This window comes from Microcebus murinus, chromosome 5, assembly GCF_040939455.1.
Source record: "Microcebus murinus isolate Inina chromosome 5, M.murinus_Inina_mat1.0, whole genome shotgun sequence".
NCBI classification, from domain to species: domain Eukaryota; kingdom Metazoa; phylum Chordata; class Mammalia; order Primates; family Cheirogaleidae; genus Microcebus; species Microcebus murinus.
In genome coordinates, this window is record NC_134108.1 from 102,558,309 (window position 1) to 102,585,040 (window position 26,732).

The 26,732-nt window shown below is 44.5% G+C and overlaps 1 protein-coding gene, 1 non-coding gene and 1 pseudogene across 3 annotated transcripts in view; 1 reads left to right on the top strand and 2 right to left on the bottom strand.

Annotated features, from left to right (window-relative positions):
* CCND3 (cyclin D3) overlaps positions 1-26,732 on the top strand; it is an 82,760-nt gene that overhangs the window by 27,104 nt on the left and 28,924 nt on the right. The window lies entirely within an intron of this gene.
* LOC142871238 (U6 spliceosomal RNA) lies at positions 9,867-9,969 on the bottom strand. The gene has a single exon (XR_012919498.1). It is a non-coding gene; the product is annotated as a U6 spliceosomal RNA (small nuclear RNA).
* Positions 13,845-13,884, bottom strand: LOC142871270 (uncharacterized; annotated as a pseudogene).

The following is a 26,732-nucleotide window of genomic DNA, read 5'->3' on the forward strand; positions in this document are numbered from 1 at the left end:
TGCTATCTGATTGTCAGGCAGGACCTGGAGTATTGTATTCATACTCTAAAGCAGTGGTCCCCAATCGTTTTGGCACCAGAGACCAGTTTTCATGGAAGATAATTTTTCCATGGACTGGGGTGGGGGTGGGGATGGTTTCAGGATGATTTAAAGCACATTACATTTATTGTGCACTTTATTTCCATTATTATTACATTGTAATATACAATGAAATAATCATAAAACTCACCATAGCTTGGGGACCCCTGCTCTAGAGGGACCTTGACAAACTAGAAGTTACTCAGGAAAGAATGACTAGGATCATTAGGGGCCCTGCATCGCCATCCAGAAGAAAGGGCCAGGCTTGGTCAGTGGAGGCTCCAGGAAGTTAGGCTTAAGCTTAGGAGGTCGAGGAATGTCCGAACTGACCAGTAATAGAATGGGCTGTGACAGAGTGTGACTTTCCCGTCTCCGGAAATGTTTAAGAAGAGCCTGGATTTGCCTGTCTCAGCATAGGATATAAGGAATCTGGTAGAAGCTTGGATTAAATGATATATACAGCTCCTTCCAGTTCCAGGTCATACTATGCTTGAGAAGAAGAAAAAAATAGTTTTCTGCAAACAACTTATACAAAATTCCCCCTTTACCACATTTTAATGGCCAACAACCACCAACGGCATAAGTGGAATCCCTGCACGTAGAAATCAGAAGTTCTCAGAATGTCTTCACTCATCACCTCGGTTTGGTGTCCAGATCTAAGATCTAGGCTCCAAGAACTTCAGAGGGTTACAGAAAGTTCAGCCAGGGAACCACAGGGGGCCAATAGACATCCCCCACTCTACTTTTTATTTTGACATAATTTCAGACTTAGAGGAAGTTGTAAGAATTGTACAAAAACTTCTCATATAGTCTTCACCCAGGCTCCCCAAATGTTAATATCTTATCACATTTGCGTATCATTCTGTCTCTCTTATACAGATACAGTACATCCTTTGAATGGAAGTTGCAGTCATAATGTCCTTTACCCATAAATACTTTGGTGTGTATTCTTAGAGCAGGGTCTTCTCTTATATAACCTCCATAGAATTATCAAAATGGGGAAATTTAGCCAGACATAGTTGTGCACACCTATAGTCCTAGCACTTTGGGAGGCCAGGCTGGAGGATTTCTTGAGGCCAGGAGTTCAATACCAGCCTGAGAAAGAGCAAGACTCAGTCTCTACGAAAAATAGAAAAATTAGCTGGGCTTGGTGGCACATACCTGTAGCCCCAGCTATTCAGGAGGCTGAGGCAAGAGGATCACTTGAGCCCAGAGTTTGAGGTTGCAGTGAGCTATGATGATGCCACTGCACTCTAGCCTGGGCAACAGAGCAAGAAATCTTGTCTCAAAAAAATTTTTTTTTAAAACCAGAAAATTAACATTGATACTAGTGTCTAACCAATAGACCTTATTCATATGTCATGATCATTTCAATGATATGCTTTAGTGCAAAGAAAACAAAGACCCGGACCATGGGCTGTATTCATTTGTTATGTCTCTTTAAGTCTTCTTTAACCTGAAATTGTTCCTTAGTTTTTCTCTGTCTTTTGTGACTTTGACATTTTTGAAGAGTGGGCAAAGTGGGCAAAATCTTTTCAAAAATGAGCTAAAGAGTGTCAGAGTAATGAGATTTGAGAAACTCCATCAGACATAGTCAACTTTGAAGAAGGAAGGGGGCCATGAACCAAGGAATACAGGCAGCCTCTAGAATCTGAAGAAATCAAGAAAGTGGATTCCTTCCTGAAGTAGCCAGAAAGGAACTCAGTCCTACTAACATCCAATGAGACCCATTTCAGATTTCTGACTCCCAGACTGTAAGATAATAAACTTGTGTTATTTTTTAAAAAAATAGGCCGGGCTAGGTGGCTCACACCTGTAATCCTAGCACTCTGGGAGGCCAAGGCGGGAGGATGACTCAAGGTCAGGAGTTCGAAACTAGCCTGAGCAAGAGTGAGATCCATCTCTACTATAAATAGAAATAAATTAATTGGCCAACTAATATATATAGCAAAAATTAGCCGGGCATGCTGGCGCCTGCCTGTATTCCCAGCTACTCGGGGGGCTGAGGCAGGAGGATCACCTCAGCCCAGGAGTTTGAGGTTGCTGTGAGCTAGGCTGACGCCACGGCACTCCAGCCTGGGCAACAGAGTGAGACTTAATAAATAAATAAATAAAATGAGCTAAGACTGGGAGAGGTTTTGATGTGAATCCTCCAGTTTCGTGGGCTTATTGATCAAGAACGATTTCCCTGTTTGAGATACCAAACACCCCCTGTACTCATGTCCCAGGGCAGCGCTCACAAACTGCCACAAGCTGGGTGGCTTCAAACAACAGAAATATATTCTCTCCCAGTTCTGGAGGCCAGAAGTCCAAATTGAAGCTGTCAGCAGGGCCATGCTCCCTCAGAAGCCTCTCGGGAGGATCCTTCCTCTCCTCGTCTGGCTTCGGGTAGCCCCACCTGTTCCTTGGCTTGTGGCTGAATGGCTCCAATATCTGCCTCTGTCTTTATGGGGCATCTTCCCTCTGTCCCTTCTTTTCTTATGAGGACACCAGTCATACGGGATTGAGGGCCCACCCTACTCCAGTATGACCTCAACTGATTACATCTGCAGTGACCCTATTTCCAAATAAGGCCATATTCTGAGATACTGGGGGTTAGAACTTCAATATAGGCCGAGCGCGGTGGCTCACGCCTGTAATCCTACCACTCTGGGAGGCTGAGGCAGGAGGATTGCTCGAGGTCAGGAGTTCAAAACCAGCCTGCGCAAGAGCGAGACCCCGTCTCTACTATAAATAGAAATAAATTAATTGGCTAACTAATATATATAGAAAAAAAATTAGCCGGGCATGGTGGCGCATGCCTGTAGTCCCAGCTACTCGGGAGGCTGAGGCAGCAGTATTGCTTGAGCCCAGGAGTTAGAGGTTGCTGAGAGCTAGGCTGACGCCATGGCACTCACTCTAGCCTGGGCAACAAAGAGAGACTCTGTCTCAAAATAAATAAATAAATAAAATAAAAATGAAAATAAAAAAAATAATTAAAAAATATTTTAAAAAAAAAAGAACTTCAATATATCTTTTGTGGGACACAATTCAACCCATAGCACTCCTCACCTCATCTTTCCAGCGTGACCCTGGGTATTTCCTCCTCTCTGGTCCCTTTGCTCTAACTGCACAAACCATCCTGAAAGGGACACCCGCTTTCTCCCAGCCTCTTCTCTGCCCCTTGGGGCTCCTTCCTTCCCAAGAATGATGATAATGCTAACTTTCACATACCCGGTGCTTATTCTGTGCTGGGCACTGTTTTAAACTCTTACAGGCAGCACTCTTGTAACCCTAATTGGGAGGGACCATCACGTTTCCATTGGACAGATGAGAAAACAGCATGGAAGGGTCGCCTTGCTCAAGGCCCCACCCGGAGATGATCCGATGACAGTTTCCTGGCTGATTTCCTCCTCTCTGAGTCTGTGCTGGTTGCTGTAAAAGAGCTCAGCGCTGGTGAGCATTCTAGACCATGTCCAACCCCTTTGAGATTTGGGGACCCCCTCTCCCCTCACTGCCTCCGTTTATACTGAGCCATCCTCTGCTGTCTGCATGTGCAGGTGGAGGGCTTGGCGGTGCTCGTCCAGGGTTTGTACTCTGTACCCTCAGTTCTGGGGTGACGGTGGCGGGAGGATTCAGATCCTTCATGTTCACTGTTTCCTCCCTCCCCACCCTCCAACTAACCCCTTGGACCGCACACCAGGCCTGAGTTTCTCAGAGTAGGGCCCAGAATGCCCAGTGTATCCACATCTCCTGGGAAGAATGTCAAGAATACACAATCGTGGGCCCCACCGGAGACCCGAATCAAAATCTCTGGTGGAGAGACCCAGGGCCTGCCTCGTTCATAAATTCCCTGAGATTCTTATATGTTTGAGAATCACTGTCGAAAGCCCCCATTGGATGCTTACAAAGCGACAGCTGACCATTGGCTGCTTGGGTGAACTGCTGCAGTGCTTCTGTGCAGGACAGACCGAGAGGAAACTTAGCATTTCCTCTCCATTTTCACAGCTCGGTGTTGCTGTGAACCTAAAACTGCTCTAAAAAATAAAGTCTATTTAGAAAAAAAAAAAAAGAAGGTTATTGCCTTAGAGGAACTAAAGAATGTTGTGGAATATTATGGGGCTTAACAAGGAGAGCCTCCTCAGCGTTGTTGATGGTTGTTGATGGCGGTGATGTCCTTATTCTGTAAGAGAAGGAAATGGGCCTGTCCCTGAGCAGGTCCCAACCCACCCAATCCCTGCTGCCCTTGCCTGAGGCCCTGGGAGCTTGGGGGTGACCCGAGACAGTTGCTCCACCCCCCAGAGGAGCCCAGCTGCTTCCCCAGCCCCTCATTCACCCACCTGAAATCATTCACAGTTTTCCTGTCAGTTAGCCCTGCCCGCTGCTGCGGTGTGGGAAGGGGCCGGGGATGGGTGGGGCTGCGTTTCATTTACTGTCAGGCTGGGTGTCTTTCCCTGGGCCTCAGCGGAACAGGTGCAGGCCGGTGCAGCTGGGTGAAATGAGGACATTCTTCCTCTCCCTTCCTCCCTCCCGCTCCCTCCCCCAACCCGGCCACACCCTGTTTCCTCCCCCTCATTCAAAAGCTCCACTCTCCCTTCTGTCCTCCATCCTGCTAAGTTCCGAAAGTGCAGTGCCCTGGGGGAGGGGACGCCGTTAAGGAAAGTCGAAAGCTCTGGGCTTGCACTGCCACCCTCCCTTTCTGTTTCATTCAGAGGTGCTGGTGGAGAGATGGCCATGGGTCCCAGGAAGGGAGGAGAGGGCTGCTCCCTAGGGCGCTGACTTTGCCTACAGCTGCTAAGCTCACACAAGAAGACCAGTTAGGAACTTGGCTAACTCATCCCCTGCAGGGCTGACTCCCTCTTGTCCCCTAGGAGAATGGGCATGGGGGTGGGGGTGGATGAGGAAATCTGACTCAGATCCACATTCTAGAGCAAAGGTTCTCAAAGTCTAGCCCTCATCAAGCTGTTGATGCTGCCTGTGCTAGTATAGGGACCACACTTTGAGAACCACCGTTGCAGGGCTCCCCTTAAGTTTCTTTCTTTCTTTCTTCTTTTTTTTTTTTTGAGACAGAATCTCACTTTGTTGCGCAGGCTAGAGTGAGTGCCATGGCGTCAGCCTAGCTCACAGCAACCTCAAACTCCTGGGCTCAAGCGATCCTCCTGCCTCAGCCTCCCAAGTAGCTGGGACTACAGGCATGTGCCACCATGCCTGGCTAATTTTTTTTTCTATATATTAGTTGGCCAATTAATTTATTTCTATTTATAGTAGAGACAGGGTCTTGCTCTTGCTCAGGCTGGTTTTGAACTCCTGACCTCGAGCAATCTGCCCGCCTTGGCCTCCCAGAGTGTTAGGATTACAGGCGTGAGCCACTGCACCGGGTTGTCCCCTTAAGTTTCTGATAAGTGGGCCTGCCTAGGCACAGCTGAGAGAGGAGCAGGTCACCGAAGGAAGCTGGGCCCCAGCAGTGAGCCTTATCACTGAGGCTCCAATCACAACCCTTCCCCCTTGCAGCTGTGTGTGGCTTAGCTGCATTGGGATGGGGCTCTGGCTTAAGAGAAGGCGGCAGAAAGACCTTCTCTGTCTGCATGTTCCCTGCGCCCAAGGGCAGCCCCCCTTCAAGAAGACCTCTTGCCATCTTGAACCTTTTGTTTCCATATCTCCTTCCTGCCAATTTGTAGGGAAAGACATGCCCCTGTGTTCTCTGAAGTTTACCTTTCAACTATATTCTGTGGAATATTAGGCAGCTATTCAAAAGCATGAGGTTAATCTCTATGTGGTGATTTAGCAGAGATCCACCGCGATTTATTGTAGAGTGACACTGCTCAACTAGAGATAGAAAATGTTCCTGCTTTTGTAAAAACAGCCATAACACTATAAATGAATGTATATGTAAGTATTTACGTGCATGTAGACCTTTTCCAGAGCGCCCAACAGCAGTTAGCTCTGTTGGGAGATTTTGCCATGTATTTTCTCTAATCCTATATTTTAAGGAGCTTATCTTACTTTGTAATTAAAAACCAGCGGACAGGCCGGGCACGGTGGCTCACGCCTGTAATCCTAGCACTTTGGGAGGCCGAGGCGGGCGGATTGCTCAAGGTCAGGAGTTCGAAACCAGCCTGAGCGAGACCCCGTCTCTACCAAAAATAGAAATAAATTAATTGACCAACTAAAAATATATATAGAAAAAACTAGCCGGGCATGGTGGCGCATGCCTGTAGTCCCAGCTACTCAGGAGGCTGAGGCAGTAGGATCGCTGAGCCCCGGAGATTGAGGTTGCTGTGAGCCAGGCTGACGCCACGGCACTCACTCTAGCCTGGGCAACAAAGTGAGACTCTGTCTCAAAAAAAAAAAAAAAAAAAAAAAAAAACCAGCGGACAGCAGATAAAGGAAAATGGTATAGCTCTGGGGAACTACACCTTGCGCTGCTAGCAGTAGAGAGTGGGAGGTGAGGCTGAGGGTTCTGTCGCTTAACACACATACCCACTTCTTGACTGTTTGGATTTGGCTCAGAAAGTCCTATTTAAATTTTTGAATTTAAAAAATAAGACTGAGATGTAGGCAATAAAGGAAAGAGAACAGCCTCCCCGCTGCCCTCTCCCCGCTCTCCCGACAGCCCCTGGCTGGCCCTGCCAGCTGCTGCCCGGCCTGCGCACTCCTCCAGCTGCTCTGCCTTCTCATTTCCTCCTGTCGCCGTCCGGTTCCTCTGCTAGTGGCCCTCACTGCTGTCTCCCTTCCTTCAGCAGCTACTCTTTTTATTTTAAAGCCCGAAGACGTTACGTGTTTTTGTTTGCCGATCGCCGCCATTCCAGAAAAGAAAGAAAATCCCATGGACTTTGAAACAGTGTCCATGAGCCCTGCTCGATCTCATCTAACCCTCTCTGCCTCTCCCGGCACACGCATGTCCTTTCATAATTGTAATCTGCACAAATGCTATCTTGTGTCCTGAAATTTTTTACGTCACCTAATTTTGTAAGCCCATCTATGTATGGACACAGCATCATTTCTTCTATGAATGGTACTATGGTTGTTTAGCCAGGCCCTGATTGTTAGGCCTCTGGGTGGTTTCCAGTTTTTTTGCTATTTATTCATTCACCATTTAACCCCCTACATTTGGGCTCCACCTCCTGCCAGACTATAAAAACTGCCCTCCTAAAGGTCGGTGCTGTCTGTCTTCCCTCTCTAGTTCTCGCAGCTTCTGCTCAGTCCTTGACTGAGCCCTTGTCCTGACTTTAATTGGACGTGGCCTTAATGAGCCACCGGCACAGCCATCCACCAGCCTGTCCGTCATGCTCGCTCTTGGTGCAATTCCAGCCTCCTTTTGTTCTTTTTCTTTTTTTAATCTTTTTTTTTCAAATACAGACATTTTTATATTTTCATTATAAAAGAATAAAACAACCAATAAATGTATACTATAGAACATAAAAATATATTTTGTTTTAAATTTTTAAATGTAATTATGAAGTATACGATACATACAAAAGAATATAAATGTGTATATATGAATATATATGTACATGTATGTGTATATATATAATGAAGCAGTATAATAAAACCGAAGTTATAATACAACTGCCCTGCAACTTAAGAAATATATCACCAGTTCCATGAAATCTTCCTGTGTTCTCTTTCCTGGGCTATCCCTCTAAACCTCACTGATATACTCTGAATTTTGTTCATTCTCCTAACTAATTTTAATAGTTTATGGATTTGAAGGGGTTCTAGGTAGACAATCATATCATCTATTAATAATGACATTTCTTTCCAATTCTGTATCCTTTATTTTCCTTTGCTATCATTCTCCTAATTAATGTTAATAATTTATGGGTTTGAATGGGTTCTAGGTAGATAATCATATTGTCTATTAATGATGACATTTCTTTCCAATTCTGTAGCTTTATTTTCCTTTGCCTTCTGCCTTGCTAATACCTCCAGTTTAATGTCAGCTAGAAGCAGGAACAGCTGGCATCCTTGACTTATTCCTGAATTTAAAGCAAATGCTTCTAATGGTTTCCCACCAATTCCCACTAATAATAATGATTGCTATAGGTTTAGAGTAGATGCTCTTTAACACTTTAAAGGAAGTGTTAAGGAAGTTTCTTTTTTTTTTTTTTGAGCTAGAGTCTCACTCTGTTGCCCCACCTAGAGTGCTGTGGCATCAACCTTGCTCACAGCAACCTCAAACTCCTGGGCTCAAGCAATCCTTCTGCCTCAGCCTCCCGAGTAGCTGGGACTACCGGCATGTGCCACCATGCCCGGCTAATTTTTTCTATATATTTTTAGTTGGCCAATTAATTTCTTTGTATTTTTAGTAGAGACGGGTCTTGCTCTTGCTCATGCTGGTTTCGAACTCCTGATCTTGAGTGATCCTCCCACCTCAGCCACCCAGAGTGCTAGGATTATAGGCCTGAGCCACCAAGGCTCGCCAAGGAAGTTTCTTTTTATTTCTAGTTTGTTGTTAAATCTTATCAAATGCTTTTTCTACATCTGTTGAGATGATGTTATGAGTTTCTTTTTTCATCTGTGAATCCAATAAATTACATTAATTTTTTATGTTAAATTTTCTTTTTTTTTTTTTTTAATGTAATCAAGATGTTTGTAAATGTTAAATTTTCTTTGCATTTCTGGGATAAATCCAACTAGGACATATCTTTTTTTAATAAACTACTGGTTTAGTCTGCTTATATTTTGATGAGTACTAGCATGTATGGTCATAAACGATATTAACTTGAGATTTTTCTTTTTCTTTTTTTTTCTTTTCACCACACTTTGTCCAAAAACCCATAATTTTTCTTTCTCATACTATGTTTGGCTGGTTTGGAATTAAGATTTTACTAACCTCATTGAATAGTTAAGAGTATTTCTTCCTTTTTTAATCTCTAAGAAAAATGGCATAAAATTGGAATTTTTGCTTTCTTGAATGTTTGGTAGAATAGCCCATCACCATTGCTGTCAGAACTATACTTGTGTAGAACTTCATTTAAATAGAATTATGCACTATATTCTCTTTTGTATCTAGTTCTTTGCACTCAACATATGTGGTATATATTAGCAATTTGTTCCTTTTTATTGCCAAGTTGTATTCCATTGCATGGATGTATATGCACTATTTATTTATGCCTTCTTTTGTTGATGGACATTTGGGCTGCTTCCAGTTTTTGGCTATTAGCCCCTATGAACAACCTTGTACATGTCTGTTGTGAACATAGCTTTCATTTCTCTTGTGTAGGTACCTGAAAGAGGAATAGCTGGGTCTTAGTGTAGATATTCTGTAAGTTTTAATATATGGTATTTTGGCCGGGCGCGGTGGCTCACGCCTGTAAGCTAGCACTCTGGGAGGCCAAGGCGGGCGGATTGCTTAAAGTCAGGAGTTTGAAACCAGCCTGAGCAAGAGCAAGACCTCATCTCTACTAAAAATAGAAAGAAATTAATTGGACAACTAATATATATAGAAAAAATTAGCCGGGCATGGTGGCGCATGCCTGTAGTCCCAGCTACTCGGGAGGCTGAGGCAGGAAGATTGCTTGAGCCCAGGAGTTTGAGGTTGCTGTGAGCTAGGCTGATGCCACAGCACTCACTCTAGCCTGGGCAACAAAGCGAGACTCTGTCTCAAAGAAAAATAATAATAATATGTGGTATTTTCATTATCATTTAGTTTTAGTTCTTAAAAACTTTCCATTAAGATACTTTTGTTTCACTCATACGTTATTTGAAAGTGTTTTCAAATTTCCACATGTGTGGGGCTTATTGATGATGATTTCTAACTTACTTGCATTTTGGCGAGATAATATAACTTTTTGTTTTCTTTTTTTTAAAATATGGAATGCTTCATGAATTTGTGCATCGTCTGTATAGGGGCCATGCTAATCTCTGTATTGTTCCAATTTTTAGTATATGTGTTGCTGAGATGAGTACAAATATAGTCATTATGACATTGATTTTTTTTTTTTTTTTTGGCCAGGCAAGGTGGCTCATGCCTGTAATCCTAGCACTCTGGGAGGCCGAGGCAGGAGGATTGCTTGAGGTCAGGAGTTCGAGACCAGCCTGAGCAAGAGCAAGACCCCTCCTCTACTAAAATAGAAAAATTAGCAGGTGTGGTGGCACATGACTGCTACTCGGGAGGCTGAGGCAGGAGGATCACTTGAGCCCAGGAGTTTGAGGTTGCTGGGAGCTAGGCAGATACCACAGCACTCTAGCCTGGGCAACAGAGTGAGACTCTTGTCTCAACAACAACAAATCCCACTGGTCCTGGTGTATAATTCTTTTTATACATTGTGTGATTCAATTTGCTTATATTTTGCTGAGGATTTTTGCATCTATGTTCATAGGAGATAGTAGTCTATAGTTTATTTTTCTTTCTTTCTTTCTTTTTTTTTTTTTTTTGAGACAGAGTCTCACTCTGTTGCCAAGGCTAGAGTGCCGTGGTGTCAGGCCTCGCTCACAGCAACCTCAAACTCCTGGGCTCAGGTGATCCTCCTGCCTCAGCCTCCCTAGTAGCTGGGACTACAGGCATGTGCCACCATGCCCTGCTAATTTCTTTTTCTTTATATTTTTAGTTGGCCAATTAATTTTCTTTCTATTTTTAGTAGAGACGGGGTCTTGCTCTTGCTCAGGCTGGTCTTGAACTCCTGACCTTGAGCAATCCTCACACTTCAGCCTCCCAGAGAGCTAGGATTACAGGCGTGAGCCATAGTTTATTTTTCTTGAAATGTTTGTGTCTGATGTTGGTAATAGGGTTATTCTGGCCTTGTAGAATGAGTTAGGAAGTATTCCCTCTGCTTCCTTCTTATGAAAAAGATTGTAAAGAATTAGTATAAATTCTTCCTTCAATGTTTGATAGAATTTTCTAATGAATTCCTGAGCCTGGTACTTTCTGTTTTTAAGATTTTTTTTCCTTAGGATATATATATAGGATTGCTGGTAAAAGGTTTAGTTTGTGTGTGTGAGAGCAAGAGAGAGAGAGTGAGCAAGCAAAGAGATATTGAAAGTAGCACATATTAGCCGGGCATGGTAGCGCATGCCTGTAGTCTCAGCTACTCGGGAGGCTGAGGCAGAAGGATTGCTTGAGTCCAGGAGTTTGAGGTTGCTGTGAGCTAGGCTGATGCCACGGCACTCACTCTAGCCTGGGCAACAAAGCGAGACTCTGTCTCAAAAAAAAAAAAAAAAAGAAAAAGAAAGTAGCACATGCTCAGAAATATACAAAATTCATGTACAGAAATATACCAAATAAAGAAGTAAGTTTTTTAACACCCCCTTTCCCCAGACACATTCCATAGAAATGACCAATATTAATGGTTTGCTGTGGATTTTTTTGAACATTTTCTGTGCCTGGTTTGAATATTTCTAAAGCTCTTGATAAATTGCTTCCCAAAAGACCTATAGCAAGCCAGAATCATTTCTAAGAGGAGTGAGGTTTAAATGTTTTCACTTTCTTTCTAAGTATATAAATTCACCATGTCATTGTAGAAAATAACATTTTCTTTAAGAAAATATTTAAATCACCCATATTCCTACTATAGAGAGATGAACAATAGTAATAGTTTAGAGTATTTCTCTCTGGGTGTAAAACAGGAGCACAAATCACAGATGTCATGGAACAAGCACCAGGTACCTGATTAATAGATAGAACATGTCAGTGCCCTACCCCCCACCATGCATCAAGACTTTAATATAATAGGAATCATCTTCTCTACTCAGGAGTTTTGGAGGTTTTTAGTTGCTTCTTTTTAACCATATGAACCAGTTGTCTTGACTCAGTTTTGCTTCTTTTTTTTTTTTTTTTTATGATTCCATATGGTGAGCATTTCTCCATCTCTTTAAAACTTCTGTATAATCTTGAGATGATTATCCAAGTTTATGTAAACATTTGTGCTGCTCTCTGGCTTCCTTAGATTAGATACCTAGAAAAATATGAGCATTCTGGAAGTGTTTGGTACTGGCCAGGCACAGCAGCTCATGCCCGTAATCCTAGCACCCTGGGAAGCTGAGGCAGAAGGATTTCTTGAGGTCGGGAATTCAAGACCAGCCTCAGCAAAAGCGAGATCCTGTTTATACTAAGAATAGAAAAATTAGTCGGGCATGGTGGTGCGTGCCTATAGTCCCAGCTACTCAGGAGGCTGAGGCAAGAGGCTTGCTTGAGCCCAGGAGGTTGCAATTAGGTACAGGAGTTTGAGGGTACAATGGGCTATGATGATGCCAGTGTACTCTATCCAGGGCGACAGAGTGAGACCCTGCCTCAAAAGAAATAAAAGTGTTTGATCCTTATTGTCTAATTGTTTTCCAGAAACATATCACATGTATACTCCGATTTAATGGGGAAGGACAGTGGAAGGAGAAAGTCAGGGGATGCCCAGCACATGGCCATTACTTAGGTGACTCGTGGCCAGCTTGATGGCTGGTAGCTCTTCCAGCAGTTTGGGGTCCTTAGCTTCATGGATCCATGGCCTGAGCATTCATTTATTTATATAATAAGTATGTACTGAGCACCATCTCCTCACTCTGCATTGTTCTGGGTGCTGAAGATACTGCAGGGCTGTGACACACTTTTTTGCCCTTGGAGAGCTACGTTCTGATGTGTATTCAGATCATAGACTGATAAACAAATGATGCTGACAGTGAAAAAATTATGAAGAAATACAAAGGAGGGTCTGGGCAGAGAGTGACTGTATAGCCATGATGGTGACATTTTAATTGGGCTGGTCAGGGAAGATCTCTTGGAGGCAGTGATGTTAGAGCTGAGAGTAAGGTGTCCTAGGAAAATCTAGCGTAGTTCTGAATCCTGGCTGGACATTAGAATTGCCTGCGGGAGCCTGAAAAATGCCAGTGCACGCAGGACACACTCCAGGCCAATTAAATCAGAATCTCTAGAGGTGGAACCCAGGCATGGGTATTTTTTAGTTCCATGGGTGACTCCAGTATGCAGCCAGGGTGGAGAACAGAAAGGTCATGCAAGCCTTATGTATAATTTTAAATATTCGAGTAGCCACATTTAAAAAACAAAAAGAGGCCAGGCGCGGTGGCTCACGCCTGTAATCCTAGCTCTCTGGGAGGCCGAGGCGGGCGGATTGCTCGAGGTCAGGAGTTCGAAACCAGCCTGAGCAAGAGCGAGACCCCGTCTCTACTATAAATAGAAAGAAACTAATTGGCCAACTAATATATATAGAAAAAATTAGCCGGGCATGGTGGCACATGCCTGTAGTCCCAGCTACTTGGGAGGCTGAGACAGAAGGCTCGCTTGAGCCCAGGAGTTTGAGGTTGCTGTGAGCTAGGCTTACGCCACGGCACTCACTCTAGCCTAGGCAACAAAGCAAGACTCTGTCTCAAAAAAAAAAAAAAAAGAAACTGGGATATTAATTTAATTTTATTTTTGTTATTTTTTTGGAACCATGAGTTGAAAGATAATTAATTTTAATAATGTATTAAGTCTTTGAACACCAGTGCATATTTTACATTCACGAGCACATCTCAGTTCAGACCAAGCACATTTCAAGTGCAAAATAAGTCACCGCACAGCTCCGAGGACGGGCTTCCCAGGCAAAGGAACCTGCAGATGCTGCGGTGTTAAGACGTGAATAGATTATAGATTCTGGGGTTTGAGGTAGGAGGCACGTGTGGCTGGAGGGGAATAAAGAAAGGTAGGAGCAGTAAAAAGTCAGGTGAAATAGATAGCCAGGGCCTGACATTTCGGGTTTTATTCTAAATGTGATAGAAATGTATTGGACATTTTCAATGCAAAAAATGGTTTATTCTAATTTACGTTTTATTTTTTATTTTCATTTTTTTCATATTTTTGGGGTCTGCTAGACAAATTCTAAAAGAGCTGTAACACTAATTTACCTTTTTTTTTTTTTTTTCTTGTTTGACAGAGTCTCGCTTTGTTGCCCAGGCTAGAGTGAGTGATGTGGCATCAGCCTAGCTCACAGCAACCTCAAACTCCTGGGCTCAAGCAATCCTCCTGCCTCAGCCTCCTGAGTAGCTGGAACTACAGCCATGCACCACCATGCCCGGCTAATTTTATATATATATATAGTTTTATATATATAATAATATATATATAATTTTATATATATATTAGTTGGCCAATTAATTTCTTTCTATTTATAGTAAAGACGGGGTCTCGCTCTTGCTCAGGCTGGTTTCGAACTCCTGACCTTGAGCAATCTGCCCACCTCGGCCTCCCAGAGTGCTAGGACTACAGGCGTGAGCCACCGCACCCGGCTAATTTACCTTTTAAAAGGACCCTTTACTGGACTGGAAACAGCTCCATGGAGGCCAAAGTGAAGCAGGGAGGTCCAGATATTAGCTATTATGTTAGCATGGGGGAGAAATACAGATCGTTTGGATTTATGAGGTCATTGCGTGGATGCTGAAAGTAGATTCATGGTGGATATTCCAAGGTACACCCCAGGGGAGTTGCCAGTGGGTTTGCATGTGGGATTTGTGAAAAACAGAGGAGTCAAAGATGACTCCAGGATTTTTGCCCTGAACAAATGGTGGTGGTGGCGGAGCTTGGGCTTGAGGTGGGTGGTGAAAATAGATTTGGGAGGAAAATAAGAATTTAGTTTGGCCAGGTGAGGTGGCTCACGCCTGTAATCCTAGCTCTCTGGGAGGCCGAGGCGGGTGGATCGCTCGAGGTTAGGAGTTCGAAACCAACCTGAGCAAGAGCGAGACCTCGTCTCTACTATAAATAGAAAGAAATTACTTGGCCAACTAATATATATATATATAATTAGTTGGGCATGGTGGCGCATGCCTGTAGTCCCAGCTACTCGGGAGGCTGAGGCAGAAGGATTGCTTGAGCCCAGTAGTTAGAGGTTGCTGGGAGCTAGGCTGACGCCATGGCACTCACTCTAGCCTGGGCAACAAAGTGAGACTCTGTCTCAAAAAAAAAAAAAAAGAATTTAGTTTAAGGATGGACCACTCAAAATTGGATATGTTCTCTAAAATCTAGAACATGTATGTCAGCAAAGGCCCTGGCAGGTACGGAAAGAGTAAAGGAAGTGTTTAGGTAACAGAGAATCCCATAAGGTAAAAATGTGGGTTGGGCAGGGGCCAAGGTATAGAAAAATAGCAGAGAAAACACACTGCAGTAGATTATGAAGGGCTCGAATGCTGAACTCAGGAATTTGAAATTTATTTGACAGGCATTGTGGAAACTAGTGGGAATTTTTAAGCAGTAACTAACATGATCAGTACTTAACATTACACTGGCAACTCTATGCTTAATAATATGAAAAATGCCCATGGGATAAATTTCACTAAATTTTACACATATTATTATAGCCAATTTTAAAAAATCTTATGTATAAATGAAAAAAGAAAACATATGTATTTTTTAAAAGCCTCATGTATTTTTTAAAAAAAAAGACTGAAAAGACCATTATCAAAATGTTAATAACAGAGATGGTTTTGGTGGTTGGTAACACTATGGGTGAGTTGGTTTTTTTTCTTTTCTTTTTGCTTCTCTGTATTTTCCAAATTTTCTTTAATTGAACATACCTACTTTTATATTGAGAATAAGTTTAAACTAACAACTAAAATGTCTGCAGGGTTGGAGGAGGGAGTAGATTGGAGGGGGAGAGCAGAGGCAGGGAGATGGGTTAGGTTTTTTGCAATAGTCTAGTAGAAAGGGAAGAAAGCAAAGGATGAATGAGATAGGAGCCATGGGAGGAGAAGGGAAGTGGAAAATGTATTTCTTTCTTTCTTTTTATTTTTTGAGAGACAGGGTCTTGCTCTGTCACCCAGGTTGGAGTACAGTAGCATGATCACAACTCCCTGCAAACTTGAATTCCCTGGCTCAAGCAATCCCCCTTCCTCAGCCTTTTGAGTAGCTAGGTGTGTGTACCTAGTAGCTAGGTACAGGTATGTACCACAATGCCCAGCTAATTTTTTTTTTTTTTTTTGAGACAGAGTCTCGCTTTGTTGTCCAGGCTAGAGTGAGTGCCGTGGCGTCAGCCTAGCTCACAGCAACCTCAAACTCCTGGGCTCGAGTGATCCTTCTGCCTCAGCCTCCCGAGTAGCTGGGACTACAGGCATGCGCCACCATGCCCGGCTAATTTTTTTTTTTCTATATATATCAGTTGGCCAATTAATTTCTTTCTATTTATAGTAGAGACGGGGTCTCGCTCTTGCTCAGGCTGGTTTTGAACTCCTGACCTTGAGCAATCCGCCCGCCTCGGCCTCCCAAGAGCTAGGATTACAGGTGTGAGCCACAGCGCCCGGCCTCCAGCTAATTTTTTAACAAAATTTTTTGCAGAGATAGGGTCTTGCTATGTTGCCCAGGCTGGTCTCAAACTCCAGGCCTCTAACAATCTTCCCACCTCAGCCTCCCAAAGTGCTGGAATTACAGCATGGCCAGAAAATGTATTTCTTATCTTCAAATTGAATATGTAAGGAAGCCTTACAACAAGCGAGTGCAGGCCGGGCGCGGTGGTGGCTTACGCCTGTAATCCTAGCACTCTGGGAGGCCAAGGCGGACAGATTGCTCAAGGTCAGGAGTTCGAAACCAGCCTGAGCAAGAGCGAGACCCCGTCTCTACTGTAAATAGAAAGAAATTAATTGGCCAACTAATATATATAGAAAAAATTAGCCAGGCATGGTGGCGCATGCCTGTAGTCCCAGCTACTCGGGAGGCTGAGGCAGGAGGATTGCTTGAGCCCAGGAGATTGAGGTTGCTGTGAGCTAGGCTGACACCATGGCACTCACTCTAGCCTGGACAACAAAGTGAGACTCTGTCTCAAAAAAAAAAAAAAAAAAAAAAGGGATTTGTTGATTAAGAGGCCAACATTAAAAAAAAAAATAACAAGTGAGTGCAGTGGTTAAGAGGATGAGCTCTGGGGCCAGGCTGCTAGCAATTGAGTCAAAACTTGGCCACTTACTTGGGGCAAATTTACCAGCTAGAACAGTGCTGGGCTCATAGCAGGCAGTCAGTATTCTATCTGCTGTTCTTGTTCTTACCCCCGGGGGCCTGGCCTCAGTGGAGTTGGTATGAAGGTGGATCACCCCAGCAGGAATGGCTTAGCTGGGGGCTGCCACAGGATCTCTGCCTGCTTCCCAAGGGCATCCAGGCACAGCAGGCATCTCCTGTGCCAAGCTTGCAACAGCACACTTGTCACCACACTGGCAGTGTCCTTTCTAGGGTGGTTTCTGGTACTGCAGTGGGGAGAGAAACTGAGAGGCGAGAGAGACCTAGGGCAACTTAATGACAAGCCATTTGCTTTGGTAACTTCTTCATCTCACTTTTTCATACACAGGGGGTTTATATTTTAGGCAAGGAGTGGGGCCTCCTGAGACAGGGGACTCACATCCCCGGGATGTGGGAGGAAGAGGAAGAGAGAGTTGGACTCATCGTTTAAAACAACAACTTCTGACAGTTGTTCAGGCACATTACAAGGCAATGTAGAACTATCTATTAAAAGTAAAAATTCCCAAAATATTTTCACTACAAGTAAAAATGGGCCGGGCATGATGCCCCATGCCTGTAATCCCAGCACTTGAGAGGCTGAGGCAGGAGGACACCTTGAGTCCAGGAGTTCAAGACAAGCCTGTGCAACATAGCAAGACTCTGTCTCTACAAAAAAGTTTAAAAATTATCCGGGCATGATGGCACACACCTGTAGTCCTAGCTACTGGAGAGGCTGAGACAGAGGATCACTTGAGCCCAGGAGTTCAGGGTTTCAGTGAGCTATGATAGTGCCACTGCACTCCAGCCAATACAGCAAGACCCTATCTCTAAAAAAAAAGATAAAAATGCCCATACCCCTTGATCCAGCAATTTGCCAGTATTCGATATCTCTCCTGAAGAAACACTTCTTACAACATACGTCACAAAAAAGTCATGTACTTTTGTAATGTGTGTATTTCTCTTGGTAATGCTTGTAATGGCAAAAAAGAGGAGGCAACCCCAATGTCCATTCAGAAAGACTAGATAAAACTGAGGTGTAAGCAGAATGCTGTGTAGCATATAAATTAACTAGATCTCTATCAATCAATAAGATATTGCTGAGAGAAAAAGAGGAAAATAAGGTGCAAACTATATAATACAGTGGAGTGGATACCAGAGCTACTGAAGCATTATCCCTGACACTTTGATTTTTTATAAGAAGAATATACTTATATATTATACATATTTTAAAAATCTTAACAGAGTTTTTTGAAAAAAATTGGGCTGTCTCGAAAATTATGAGCTCCCCATCATTGAAGAAGTTCACACAGGGCTGCATGGGCCTTTCTGGGGCGGGCACAGGACTGCGATTCCAAATTAGTGTTCATCAGACGATGTACTGATTTTTTTTATATGAAAAAAATTCATTTAAAGTACAGCCCTTTGTTTTGAGCCTTCCCTAAGGTATGGTGTCCAGGTATTCTTCATTTTATGAAATGCAATATATAGAGACTACGGGTTTTTTCTCTAATAACCTTACTTGGCAACTGCCTTACTTTTTGGTCTCCAAAATTTTGGGGGAAATTTTATAAGTCTTTGAAATGTAAATTTCTGGGACCTTGGGTGGTGGGGAAAGTGAATAATTTGGTTAGGCAGAATTAGGTACCTCTGAGTCCCCTTCTGACTCTGAGAGTCTCTCATTTCGAGGCCACGGCCTGGACCCCTCATCCCAGTGAGTCATTCTACAAGCATGAGCTTTTGGAGGGGGACTGGGTGAAAGAGGAGGACAGATCAGTGCAGGTCTGCCGCTACAACTGTTGTACAGTTCTTTGCACGTAGGTTCCTGGCGGCGAGTCAGTCTGTTTCGGGGACTGGTGCCCTGTGGCCCTGAGCAAACAGCAGCCTCCAGCACCCTCACATTCAAATTAGCCAGCCTCTGGCATGGGGCAGCTCTGTGCCCTCCGTGGGCCCGGAGGGTTTGAGGCGCGTCTGTCAGTGTGTCGACCCCCAAAGAGCTTATAGTCTAATATCCTTCATATACAAATTAAGATAGTTTTGCTATCACAACTTCTCAGAGCCTCAATTTCTTTATATACAAAATGGGAATAATAATAATAATAAGATCTAACAGCCACAGAGATGCATCTCTCTCCTTTACCTCCCTCACCTCCGTCCTGAGCTGGAAATAAGAAACAGACTCTGAGAGGCAGACAATGTGCTGATGTGCTCAGAACAGAACAGACGAGCTGGGCATAGGGGTGGGATGTGCTCCTGTAGTCCCAGCTACTCTGGAGGCTGAGGCCGGAGGATCACTTGAGACCAGGAGTATGAGTCCAACCTGGGCAAACATAGTGAGACTCCATCTCTAAATATATATATTTTTAAATTTTTAATTAAAAAACAGAATCGAGGCCAGGCGTGGTGGCTCGAGCCTGTAATCCTAGCACTCTGGGAGGCCGAGGTGGGCAGATTGCTAGAGGTCAGGAGTTCGAAACCATCCTGAGCAAGAGTGAGACCCCATCTCTACTATAAAGAGAAAGAAACACTCTGGGAGGCCGAGGCGGGCATATTGCTTGAGGTCAGGAGTTCAAAACCAGCCTGAGCAAGAGTGAGACCCCGTCTCTACTAAAAATATAAAGACATTAATTGGCCAACTAAAAACATATATAGAAAAAATTAGCTGGGCATGGTAGCGCATGCCTGTACTCCCAGCTACTCGAGAGGCTGAGGCAGAAGGATTGCTGGAGCCCAGGAGTTTGAGGTTGCTGTGAGCTAGGCTGACGCCACGACACTCACTCTAGCCTGGGCAACAAAGCGAGACTCTGTCTCAAAAAAAACAAAAACAAACCAGAATCGATGGAGCAGCAGATGTGTGAAAAGTTACCTTAAAGAGATAGAATGGCTTCCAGACAACCAAGGCCTGATTGTTAGTGGATAGAAAATTAACATATCTATGAAGAAAGGTCCATTATCACTGGATACTTAAAAAAAAAAAAAAGCAATCAAGAGGTCACTGAGTGGAGAGGTGGCCTGGTGTGACATGGTTATTTTCCCGGCAGCAGAGTCACCATGCCCAGCCTGGGCCCCCAGCTCTGGAACCCTTGTGCTGACCCCTCTTCTGTGCCCTCACCCACCAATACCTTTGAGACTGGCCACCCCGAGGAAAGGGCCTGCAGGGAGAGAATGTGCCAGCCGGAGGCCCCGGCCCCTCTGTGCTGCTGCTGTTCCCACCGCCTGTTTATACCTGGCCGTGTGGGGTGCGCCACTGTCTCAGGGCACCCTGGGAGTGGAGGCCCCTCTGGACGTTCTGGCAGGTCCTGTTGCGGAGATGTGAGGCTGAGGAGCAGGGCCCAGGCATGAGGTGCCCTGCTAAGTTCACCCCGCCCACCGTGGTCTCCCTGGTCTCACCTTTACTTTGCTTGTGTCTTGCCAATCTGCAGCTCCCGGTGTTCTTGTGCAGACACCTGAGTTAGTGGAGGAATCAGTGCTTTCTAAAAGGGTTAAACGTTACGCACACATACATGACGACGATCATGTATGTATAAACTCTTTGAAAAGTACAACGTGCCACATGAATCACCCTCATGGCCTTGGAGGCCAAGAGCTGTGCGGCATTGGCAATTAGGCTCAAGAGAAATACCAGCCTGGCCACCCACCCCCCACACCCCTGTCAGGGTTAAATTCGTCGTAGTGCCAGAGTTAACCAGAGGAAGAACTCGGATGGGAAATGAACCATGCTGTGGTTCAACAGGTGGCTGCCTCTCTGTGACCCTGGCTAAGTCGGGCTGTTGTTGAGTAGTAACGTGGGCACTGGGGACCCTCCGCTGGGAGCCCTCTGCGGACAGCCGCTGCGTTTCCAGTCAAGCTCACGGGCAGCAAACACCGTCACGTGGCTCACTACACACTGAGCTCCGGCTGTTGTTTTTCCACCAGAGTCCTCTCTACCCCCAGCTGCTCCTGTTAGAGGGCAGAGGGTTACTCATGGTTAACCGGTTCTTGTTGATGACAACCCCCCTGCCAAAAAGCCCACCTGAGCTGCGTGCATGTTGCCGTTGCGCAGGTGGAGTGGCACAGGTGTTCCTTTTCCAGGTGGTGTGCTCTAAGTGACTTGGATGTGCCTTTATATTTAGACATCACTTGTGGGGTTAGAGGTGGGCTGTGGGTGGAGGAATGACAATGTTATCTGAGCTGGGCTCGGCACTGTTCCAAGGGTTTTACATGTGTTATCTCATTTTATTCTCACCCAGAGAAATCCCTGTGGGGTGTATCATGTTTGGACATGAAAAGACTGAGGAACAGAAGGCTTAATCAACTGCCCCAAATTATACAACTGTTAGAGAGGGATAGAACCAGGATTTCAATCAGGCAGGAAGTCTGACTGTGAAATCAGAGCTCTTTTTTATTATTATTGTCATTTTTCCAATGCACAACTAAGGCAGAGGGAGATTTGCCAAGGTCACGCAGCTGGTATGTGGTGGGTCTGGGAATCAAACTCACGTGAGTCCAACTCTAGGACTTACAGGGGTAACTTCCACTCTAGTCTGCATTCATGGTTGCTTCTAATATTCAATCACAATATATAATATTGTAGAATAGCAGTCCATATGAGATAGTGTGATGTTCTGTTATAGTACAATATTCTGTTTTAGGGCTGGGCAAGGTGACTCACACCTGTAATCCTAGCACTTTGGGAGGCTGAGTAGGGAGAATCTCTTGAGTTGAGTTCAAAACTAGTTGTAGCCTGAGCAACATCGTGAGACCTCATCTCTACAAAACCTAGAAAAATTAGCCGGGCATGGTGGCACATGCCTGTAGTCCCAGCTACTCGCAAGGCTGAGGTGGGAGGATCGCTTGAACTCAGGAGTTTTAGGCTGTAGTGAGCTGTGATGACATATACTGCACTCTAGCCTAGGCAACAGAGCAAGATCCTATCTCATAAATTTTTTAAAATTATATTTTAGTAAAATATTATACTATAAGATTATAATTTATTTAATGACTCCTCTGTGGTTGGATATTTTGGGTGTTTCCATTTTTTAACCATTGTAAATGCCAAGATTTTAAAAAAGAGAAATGATAGGAACGGTGTTTGATTTATCAGTTTGTTTTAAAGGATTTGGGGAAAATGAGCTGAGCTTTCAGAGGCTAGAAGAATTAGAGGCTTCAAATTGACTGAGTAGAGAACCAAGTTCTTTTTCTTTTTATTTCAGCATATTATGGGGGTACAAATGTTAAGGTTATGTATATTGCCCATGCCCCCCTCCCCCTGAGAACCAAATTCTGATTAAGAATGGTGCCAGTGTGGTGAGAAGGGAAGAACAGACTCTATACTTTAGCCCAGGGAGATGGCATTGCCTGCTGAGATAGAAAATTTGTGGATGTAATTCTCACTGTGGATATTTTAGTGCTCTCTAGCATTTTCCAGCCCAGCCTCTCCTTGACATTGCCCAGCCGTACATGAGTGGGGCTGAGCACAGAGGGGGACCATTCTCTTCCCCAGCTCAGCCACATGCAGCCATTTGCAGTCACACCATCCGTCCATCCCACGTCCCTCGCCGCTTCTGCCCTCTCCAACTCAGTCTCCCTTTGAAGTTTCCCCTTCAAGTTCTACCTCCCAGGTGCGAACAGACACGAGGTCTGAGATTATCACACATGTTAATGTCAAGTCCTCCGCAAGGTACGGGCCCCATCTCTGTTATCCTCTCAGCGACTTCATGTGATAGGGAGGGAACCTTATGCAACCCCCATTTTATGAAGGAGGAATAGGACGCCTTAAGAGGTTAAGGTCTTGGCCGGGCTGGTGGCTCACTCCAGTAATCCTAGCACTCTGGGAGGCCAAAGCGGGAGGATCGCTTGAGCTCAGGAATTCAAGACCAGCCTGAGGAACAGCAAGACCCCATCTCTACTAAAAATAGAAAAAATTAGCTGGGCTTGGTGGCATGTGCCTGTAGTCCCAGCTACCCGGGAGGCTGAGGTGATAGGATCCCTTGAGCCTAGGAGTTTGAGGTTGCTGTGACTGAGGCTGACGCCACGACAAGCTACCCAGGTGACAGAGAGAGACTGTCTCAAAAACAACAAAACAGGTTAAGGTTTTGTCCAAGGCCATAAAACCAGGGCCAGACTGGTGGAGCCGGGATTAAGGGCTGAGGCTGTCTACACTGCATGGCCACATTGTTAACTGCCATATATACTGTAGCTCTGGGGAGAATCTTCAGAAAATCAGCAAGAACACATTCAGTTACCCCAATAGTATATACACAGGATGGGCTCACTTCGGTGTTGGAACTGAAAGGGATCCTGGAAATATTTCATATCTCTTTTCTACGTTATTTGAAAATTGTTGCAAATGAGGTCCGGAGAGATTGACTTGCTTAAGGGCACGATGGTGGCCCCACCAGATTAGAACCAGGGTCTTTTGACACCTGCCTTCTGGCTCCGTAAGAGGCAACTAGCTCTTGGATCGACTCTGTAGGGAGCATTGGGAGCCAAAGTGTGACTCAGTAAGCCAGGTGTAGGGGAAACAGGAGCAGGTGGGCAGTGCCAGTGTTCACGGGAGATGTGGAATGTCAGACTCTCCACTCCCTGCTCCAGCTCACACCTATGTCCTGATTCCTCTATCCAATTGGCTGGACAGGAGGGCAGTTGGCTGGCAGGTAGCGTGGTCTAGTGATTAAGAGCCTGGGCTCTGACACTAGACAGACCTGGATTCCTATCCAGGTAAGGCACTTTACCTCCCCGGGCCTCCACGTCTTTATCCACAAACTGGGGATTATGAATACTTCTCGTCTGGAACTGGACTCAGTGGTGCACACCTGTAATCCCAGCTACTTGGGAGGCTGAAGGGGAAGGATAGCTTGAGCCCAGGAGTTGGAGGCCAGCCTGGGCAACATCGGGGGACCCTGTCTTTAAAAAACAAACAAACAGGCCGGGCATGGTGGCTTACACCTGTAATAATCCTAGCACTCTGGGAGGCCAAGGCGGGCAGATTGCTCGCAGTCAGAAGTTCGAAACCAGCCTGAGCAAGAGCGAGACCCCCGTCTCCACTAAAAATAGAAAGAAATCAATTGACCAACTAAAAATATATATATATAAAAAATTAGCCGGGCATGGTGACGCATGCCTGTAGTCCCAGCTACTTGGGAGGCTGAGGCAGAAGGATTGCTTGAGCCCAGGAGTTAGAGGTTGCTGTGAGCTAGGCTGACGCCACAGCACTCACTCTAGCCTGGGCGAGAAAGTGAGACTCTTGTCTCAAAAAACAAACAAACAAACAAAAACTAAATACTTATCATCTAGAGCCACTGTGAGAATAAAATGAGATAATGCTTCTAAAGAAACTGGCACAAGTTTGTGGAAAGAAGAGAAGAATCTTGGGGTTGTTTGAGTTGGCGGAAAAAAAGAGAATACAAAACTGGTAACCAAATATATGATTTCAAGAAAAGGCCAAGTATTTCCCAATTTCATCTGATTCATTATTTCTCACAGGGGCTGTCAGAGGGGCACTCATTTCCCTCCCCCACGTGGAAGCCCAGGGGTGGTGTGGGGGATGTCTCCATGACCTGTCTTTGGTGAAGAATGAAGGAAGAGTTTGATTGACTTCAGGTCAAGGGTAACACAGTCTTGCTTTTTACTTCCCGTCTTGAAAGGGATGGAAGATTGAAAGGAAGTGAGATTGTTAATACAAACTTGAAATCCAGATCCTTTCTAAAGGATATCCCCTGGGTTGTGTGACCTCAAATGAACCTCCCACTGTCTCAGTTGTCTGTTTACCACAAGCTTATTGAGATGGCCACATAATAGGCACTTTGCATACAGCATTTTATTTAATCCTCAAAACAAGCCTGAGAGATAGATATGGCTATCTCGGTTTTTTTGTTTTTTGTTTTTTTGAGACAGATTCTCGCTCTGTTGCCTGGGCTAGAGTGTGCCATAGCATCAGCTTAGCTCACGGCAACCTCAAACTCCTGGGCTCAAGTGTTATCCTCCTGCCTCAGCCTCCCGAGTTGCTAGGACGACAGGCACACACCACTGCACCTGGCTAATTTTTTCTATTTTTAGTTGTCTGGCTAATTTCTTTCTATTGGTAGTAGAGATGGGGTCTTGCTCTTGCTGAAGTTGATCTCGAACTCCTGACCTCAAGCGATCTTCCCACCTTGGCCTCCCAGTGTGCTAGGATTACGGGTGTGAGCTACCGCGCCCAGCCCCATTTTATTTTTTTTACATTTTATTTTATTTTTAGAGACAGGGTCTTGCTGTGTTGCCCAGGCTGGCCTCAAACTCCTGGGCCCAAGCAGTCCTCCTGCCTCATGAGTAGCTGGGACTATAGCACAGTGTCCTGGCTGCACTGGCTCACCATCCCATTTTAGATAGAGGAAAAAACTGAAGTTCAGGGAGGTAGAGTAACTTGTCTCAGTCCACATAGCACATAGTCAGAGAGTGGTAGATCTGCTATTTAAGCCCATATGTGACACCAAAGCCCATGTGCTTTCAGGTATACCCAGGGTAGATTCAGGGTTTTCTGTCTCACTCTATTATCCAGGCTGGAGTGCAATGGTGCTGTCATAGCTCAGTGCACCCTCAAATTCCTAGGCTTGAGTCATCCTTCCGCCTCAGCCTCCTGAGGTTTGGGGACTACAGGCATGCTGGGTTTTTTTTAACTTTTTGTAGAGATGGGGTCTCACTATGTTGCCCAGGCTGATCTTGAACTCCTGGCCTCAAATGATCCTCCTGCCTCAGCCTCCCAAAGTGCTGGGATTACAGACGTGAGCCACCACACCTGGTCCAGATTCAGGTTTTATGGGGTCTAAGGCTTATGCAATTTGGGGAGCCTTCTTTAAACATTATAAAATCACAGATAAAAAGGTACAAAAGTGAATATTTCTTTAGATTTTGAAATGAAATCACAACACATTAGAAAACATTTTAAAGGCAAAACATCACAAACATCACACAATCCAGAAAAATAACATGCAATTTGTGTTAACTGCTTGATCTCCTCTACAATATCTTTTTTCCTGTGTCTTTTGGCAGCCTTCTCTTTGCTTGCAGCTTCATATGATAATAATTTTGTAATATTTTCCATAGAGAGAATAAAAAAGATAATCCAATATTCCTCTAGCATGGTTGATTATTAATTTTTTTATTATTGATAATTTAGAAAAGTTTATTTCAGCTTCACAAGTCATTATTGGTGATGCCATAAAAATAGGATTGGTGTCAAATTTGGGAAACCACTATCAAAGTTCCTTCCATATATGAGCCATAAGATTTGGGGGTGTTTCATTTTTTTTGTTTTACAGTGATTCATCTAATACTCTTTGAGTTGGCGGTAATTCATACCCCGTTTGCTATCGGCTAAATGTTATCTTCACTGATACCAGCATTTCGTGACAAATCAGCAAGAAATTCTAATCTTTTCCAGTACAGCTTCTCCTCTGCTACCACTTTAGATGGAATGGAGATGGTTTACATTAATAAAAGACTGGTAATTAAACTCCTTTCTCATGAATCTCTGGCTTTTTAAAGGGAATTCGTTACAAAATTCCAGATACGAAAATATTTGAAGTATTTGGAATGATTTGGCCTAGACAAGGGAAGGCTGAAGAAAGCAAAAAAAAAAAAAAAAATAGCCATCATCAAGGACATGGGCATTATGGGGAGTGAGGACCACCAGGGCATCTCTGAAACTTTGATTCTGGGGTTCGGGGAAGGGCCAGGTAGCTGCAGTTAGCAGGCCCTGCAAGTCACTTTGAGGCAAGTTGCCCTAAAATGGACACAAGGGATAATAGAGAAGTCTGTG